The sequence below is a fragment of the Phyllostomus discolor genome, chromosome 1, assembly GCF_004126475.2.
Source record: "Phyllostomus discolor isolate MPI-MPIP mPhyDis1 chromosome 1, mPhyDis1.pri.v3, whole genome shotgun sequence".
In the NCBI taxonomy this organism is placed as follows: domain Eukaryota; kingdom Metazoa; phylum Chordata; class Mammalia; order Chiroptera; family Phyllostomidae; genus Phyllostomus; species Phyllostomus discolor.
This window is the reverse complement of record NC_040903.2, coordinates 85,787,558-85,793,557: the sequence shown is the minus strand read 5'-3', so window position 1 is coordinate 85,793,557 and position 6,000 is coordinate 85,787,558. Positions and strand designations below refer to the sequence as shown.

Sequence of the window (6,000 nt, the reverse complement as noted above, 5' to 3'; positions counted from 1 at the left end):
ACTGAGTCAAAAGTGGGCAGACCTGATGGCTATTTCTAACTGTACAGGTATGAGTTTTTCAGTGTTTGGTTTTCTCTTTTACCACATATTGTATAATGTTAGGCACTTAAGCAGTTGCTAAAGAGGATTGAATGCGAGCTATCTAGGAAGGAAGGAGGGAAGGAAGGAAGGAAGGAAGGAAGGAAGGAAGGAAGGAAGGAAGGAAGGAAGGAAGGAAGGGAGGGAGGGAGGGAGGGAGGGAGGGAGGGAGGGAGGGAGGGAGGGCAGGGGAAGGAAGGAACAATTGACTTGGGTCCTGCTCTACAAGACCAAAGAAAGACTGTGCAATCTCATCCTCATGCAGATCTCCAAAAAACCAACTACAGCCATTTGCCCAACTATGTAACCCAAATAATGTAACCCAACTATGTTATTTGCTGAAACACATTTGTGTTTAAACTTTTAAACAATCCACTGAACATTGAAGTAGGCAACCTGAAGTTTGCTTTGCCACAGAAGCAGTAAGTTAAAAAATTACATAATCATAATAGTAAGGAAGGATCTCAAAGCAAGAAATAAGTTATACATGCAACTTAGATATGCTGAGGTTTTCAGGTGACTTACAGAATTCCTCTAGAACTACAATCCTTATAGGCAGATCCTAGTATTATGATTGCTCTGAAATGTACATTCTGGACCTATGCTGCATTAGCTAGCCTCCAACTATCACAGTTCCTAAATTCCAATGGATATAACTGAACAACAGTTTATGAAATGGTAGCATAGCCTGTGTGAGAATGCCTGTACAGGAATTTGAATAAAATGCTTTTAGATGGCCTCTAAAGTCAGTTAAAAATCACCACATGTTTTTAATTACAATGTCACTCATACTTACATCTATTTATCTGTCATTGCCTCAAGTCTTGGTTTCTGCTGATTAAATCTGTCTTAGCAACTGTTTTATAATAATATTTCTAGATATGAAATGGCCATAGATACTCTGCTTTCTGGTTAGCTTGTCTTAATGAATAACCACATTTTCTTATTTTCCCATAAGAAAGGAACATGGTACATTAGAAAAAGTTAAGGCAGAATGACCTCTTCCCACCTCTATCCTGAACAAATCTCTGAACATTCTCTTTGTACAGCCTTATATACCTTCACTTTAATTTTTTTTAAATAATGGCCAATGTTGGTCACATTTCTTACAAAGATCTAAAACTTACTGCAAACTCATTAAAGTCAACAGCAACAAAGAGGAAACAAGCTTTCAAAATGTGGAAGCTTTAGCTAATTTACACAATCACTAAAAATTAACACCAAATGATACTGAAAATGATGGATGCAACCTCACCACCAAATCTGTCATTCCAATACCATAGGCACACCGTGCACATGTGTATTCACTAAATAGGGAAACCCCGGGCCAAACTTTTAAAGAGATCCTTTTTCATAGCACTTTTCTTAAAAGGAATTTTTTTACCAAGAAAATTATAAATCATAGTATTTTAGATCTCCCAGTATCTGCCATATTAGGTCAAAAGTGGCCCATATTTTAATGGCAACAGTTAAATACATTTTGGAAGAGTTATTTCAATGAATACTTGAAGCCTGACATGGGGACACATAGCCCAATTCTGGTATACCGTTGGCATTAAAAAAAACATTGCTTTTTGTGTCATATTTGGACACAAGGCATTTAGTAGGTATATACTGACTATTTGCAAATCCTCTTAAGAGGGGTTAGTCGTTGGTTGGAGGACAAACAGCTGGCTAGTCACTTGGCTCTACCAGGTTGTAGGGGACGCTTGTATCTGTTGCCCTCAAATGTCCATGAAATTCTGAAGCCTGACAGGCTGCTTCAAGATAAATCAGACTTTTAGTGAATAAATAATAGGTCCTCTTTTCTTATACATTCCGAACTATTTTGCTAAATAGATTTCAAAAGTTTTCCTCTATAAGGTCTACTTGGCAGTGTTTTGTTCTAAGACATAAAGCTGAAATACCAAGACATTTTTAATAATCAGAATACAACCTAAAACCCCAGAAGTACGCCATGGTTTACAACAATCAAGCTCCCAGTCTACTCATTAGAGATGCTAAATACTACATCTTTGTTGATAAAACCTAAACTCCTAAACCTTCCTAAAAGGCCTCCAAGGTTTTACCACCGACTTTTCCTCCTCCTCTGTAGAATAATGTAAGTTTCCCACCAGCAGCCAATTTGCCCTATTTTTGCTATCAGAACTCCAGTTGTATGTGCTTATTTTATCCCCAGGGGGTGAATTAGGATCATTCTAACACAATAATCATAATGTTGTCTCCCTTCGTCACATAGCCTTTTTCCACACCCCTATGCAGCTAGAAATGACTGTATTTCCTAATGGAAGAAACAAATGTGGCTGGAACCTCCCCTTCCCTCTCTTTCTTACATGGATGTAACGTCTGGTGTTGTGACATCCATGTTAAAAACCATGGGCCTTGCCCTGGTCAGGTGGTTCAATTGGTTTGAGCACTGCCTCCCACACTAAACAGGTTGCAGGTTCAATTTCTGGTCAGTGCATCTACCTAAGTTGTGGGCTTCAGTGTGTATACTGGAGGCGACCCATCCATGTCTCTCTCTCTCTCTCTCCCCCCCTGCCCCCTCCCCACCCCATTCCTCTCTCTCTAAAATCAATAAAAATATATATTCAGGTGAAGGAAAAAAGTGGATTTTAAGCAGCTGAGGGAAAGCCAGCAGCAAATGAAGGAAGACAGAATGGAAAGCTAAAAAGAGCCAACATCCTTCACAGAATTGTGAGTAATGCAAACAATGCCAGAAATCATCTATCTTCTTCTTACTATGTGAGAAAAAAAACCCTATGTATTTAAGACACTGTTAGTCACATGTTCTGTTACTTGCAGCCAAAAGCAGCCTATCTGGTAACTTCTGCTTCACACCTGCAGTGTAACTCCATTGGACAGTTATCATTGCCCCGAACATCACGCAATTTCCTACCTTCATATTTTTACTCCATTTAGCTTCACATGTGGCAAGTGCTTAATAAATATCATAAAATGAATGACATGAACTACCTGGTGAAATTTTAAGTTTGAATTAATGGCCCCTGAGTAGATCAGCCAATCAAAAATTATGCACTGACTATGATGTCTAAGGCATGGTACTACAGTTAATTTAATTTTTGAGCTTTCATTTAATACAAATCATTCTATCCATTCCAAATAACAACTTATTGTGATACAGTACCATAGTTTTGCAAGATTTACAACAGGAGGTAATTGAACAAGGAATCTTAGCATGTTATATCTTACAACTGCATATGAATCCACAGTTATCTCAAAATAAAAAGTTTAATTTTTTGCTCAGCATCCTTCCCAACTCCTCATAAAAACTCCCACATTTCTTGGCACCACCTGTCCCTATTTTCAGTCCATGTGGTTCCAATGGTCTAATCAAACCTTAGGCTTCATGGGCATATAGGTAATTCAGACCTGATCAGTCAGCATAGCCAATCTCTTTAACCCTAGTTCAGGAGTGCTCCTGTTATTCATGTTGGTACAGTGATACTCAAATAAATTGTGGAAGAAAAGAAGCTCTCCTTACTGAGAATGCTCAGCTTCATAAGGATACAAAGCTTGAGTCAACAGGGCCCATTACATGGAGCCAACCAGAGAATGAAGCCAGGGCAGAGCAAGCAGAGCCGAAAGGTGGAGACTTGAGGCCTGATAACGAAGTCTGTGCCCTTGAACTCCAGCCATGCCTGAAGCTAGCGTACTCCTTGGACCTCCCAGTCACGTGAACCAATACATACCATTTTTGCTTAAGATTTTTAAGTTTAATTTAAAAAGATCTTTAGTGAAGATTACAATCACATCTAGTATACAAGTGTAATATTTCAGTAAGCAGTGTAGTAAAGTTAGAAATACTTTGCAGCATAACAAAAACATGATTCCACTAGTGAAAATTCTGTTTTGTATTTTCTCTCTAAAGTTTAATGTTAGTTCTCCCCTTTAGGTCTTGGTGTCCCACTAATTTTTGTAAACAACCAAAGTGTTTGTACTGTATGCATTTTGCCCATTTTTCCACTGGGGTATACATTTTTATTAATTTGTAAGAGATTTTTATATATTAAAGATAGTAGACTTCTGCTATGTGGAAAATATTTTTTCCTACTGGCCATTTGTCTTTCAGTTTCACCTGAGATGTTTATTCCATACAGAAGCATTTAATTTTTTTTATACTTAAACTCATTGATCTTATTTTTAAATTATTTTTATTATTTCTAGCTTTGGTGTTGATACTTTAAAAAGACTTTCCCCAAATCTAATATTATTCTTAAAATCTGCCCATATTTTCCTGTTACATTTATGGATTCTTTTTTAATAAGTATAAATAATGTGAACAGCACTGTATATTCTAACTTTCTCAAATCCTAAATTTTTATACATATTTGGGTCAAAGAAGAATATTTTAATTTGTTTCTTAACCATCTGTTTCTCAGCCAGTACTACACTGTTTTAGTTTCAGCAATTTTATGACACATTTTAGTACCTGCTTAGGCAATGTTCCTTCCTGGTGTTTTTGTTTCTCAGAATTCCACTCTGTATACTTGCACGTTCTTTCTCCGAAGTGAAATTTAGAATCATTTGGTCACGTTCCTCACCACCTTCCCTACAACAAATCTGAATTTTATTGAATTTTAAGTGAGTGAATTTATACCAAAGTGACTTAAAAAAAAAGCAAGCCTGATTTTTCTAAGGTACAGCTCTCCACTTACCCTGATGGAGTGTCATGTTCTTAAACCTTTTTGTCAGGCTGTTAGGTAGATGTCATTTTATTCATCCAGTTCCTGGGAATTTTAAAAACTCTTCTGGATATTAATGCTATTTAGTTGTAAAGATAAATGGAATATTTACCCTTTATATTTTCTTTGTAACATGGTGGTATATAAGAAAGCTACTGATTTTATTTATTTATTTTGTAACGATTCACCATAATGACTATCCTGATTTTCTTAAAAATAAGAAAAGACTTTCATTGGTTTGTAAGATATATCTTTTCTTCAATATGTTTTCCAAGAAGACCTATTGATCTTAAGTACTTTAGGAAACAAGTAGGTGATTTGTGTAATTTAAAATAAAAAAGTGACTGCAGGTTTAAAATACATACACGCACACACACACACCACACCTACACACCTACACACATATAAATTCTCTGGACTGGGACTGCTTTCTTTGGGAATGTAAGTATTAGCAGAAGCAGGAGGTTCGGGTGCTTTGGGAAGCATTTACCATTTTCAGAGTGTTTCCTCCGAACCCTATTCTGTTTCTGCAGTAAGAACATGCACGTTCCTGTTCCTTAGATGGATTGCTCCAAGGTACCACTCTTTTTTGGTGATTCTCAAAATTCAAATATCAAAATGTAAAAATCAGAGAAGGAAAAACATCTCATCTGATGCTTCTGTTACAGTTTCTTTCGCCAGGTTCACAGCCTACAATTAACAATGCTCATAAATGTGGCTCTGTGCGTTTGTGTTTAGATAGTGATTGAAATCCATTGCATTATCTTTTCACAATTGCTGATCGGTCAGCTGAACATCCAGTAGTTTCTTTATTTTAAATTGAATTTATTGAGGTGACATTGGTTAATAAAATTATCTAGGTTAAAGGTGTACAGTTCTCTAATACATGATCTATATTTTGTATTGTGCGTTCACCACCCCAAGTCAAGTCTCCTTCCATCACCATTTGTCTTCCCTTTACCATCTTCTACCTCCCCCAAGTCCCTGTCCTTCTGGTGATCACCATACTGTTGTCTGAGTCTGTGAGGGTTTTTTTTCTTTTGCTTAATCCCTTTACCATTTTCACCCAGACTCCCAGCCCCCTTCCCCCTGATAGTTGTCAGTCTGTTATCTGTATCTATGACTCTGTTCCTATTTCATTTGTTAATTTTGTTCATTAGATTTTACATATAAATGAAATCATATGGTATTTGTCTTTCTCTTAGTGGTTTATTTC

The 6,000-nt window shown here is 36.8% G+C and overlaps 1 long non-coding RNA gene across 1 annotated transcript in view; it reads left to right on the top strand.

Moving 5' to 3' along the window:
- The first annotated feature begins 403 nt into the window (after positions 1-403).
- The window catches only part of LOC118500565, a 30,177-nt gene continuing 24,580 nt past the window's right edge, over positions 404-6,000 (top strand). Inside the window, exon 1 of the long non-coding RNA XR_004903137.1 lies at positions 404-2,775. This is a non-coding gene — a long non-coding RNA (uncharacterized LOC118500565). The remainder of the gene's footprint in view (positions 2,776-6,000) is intronic.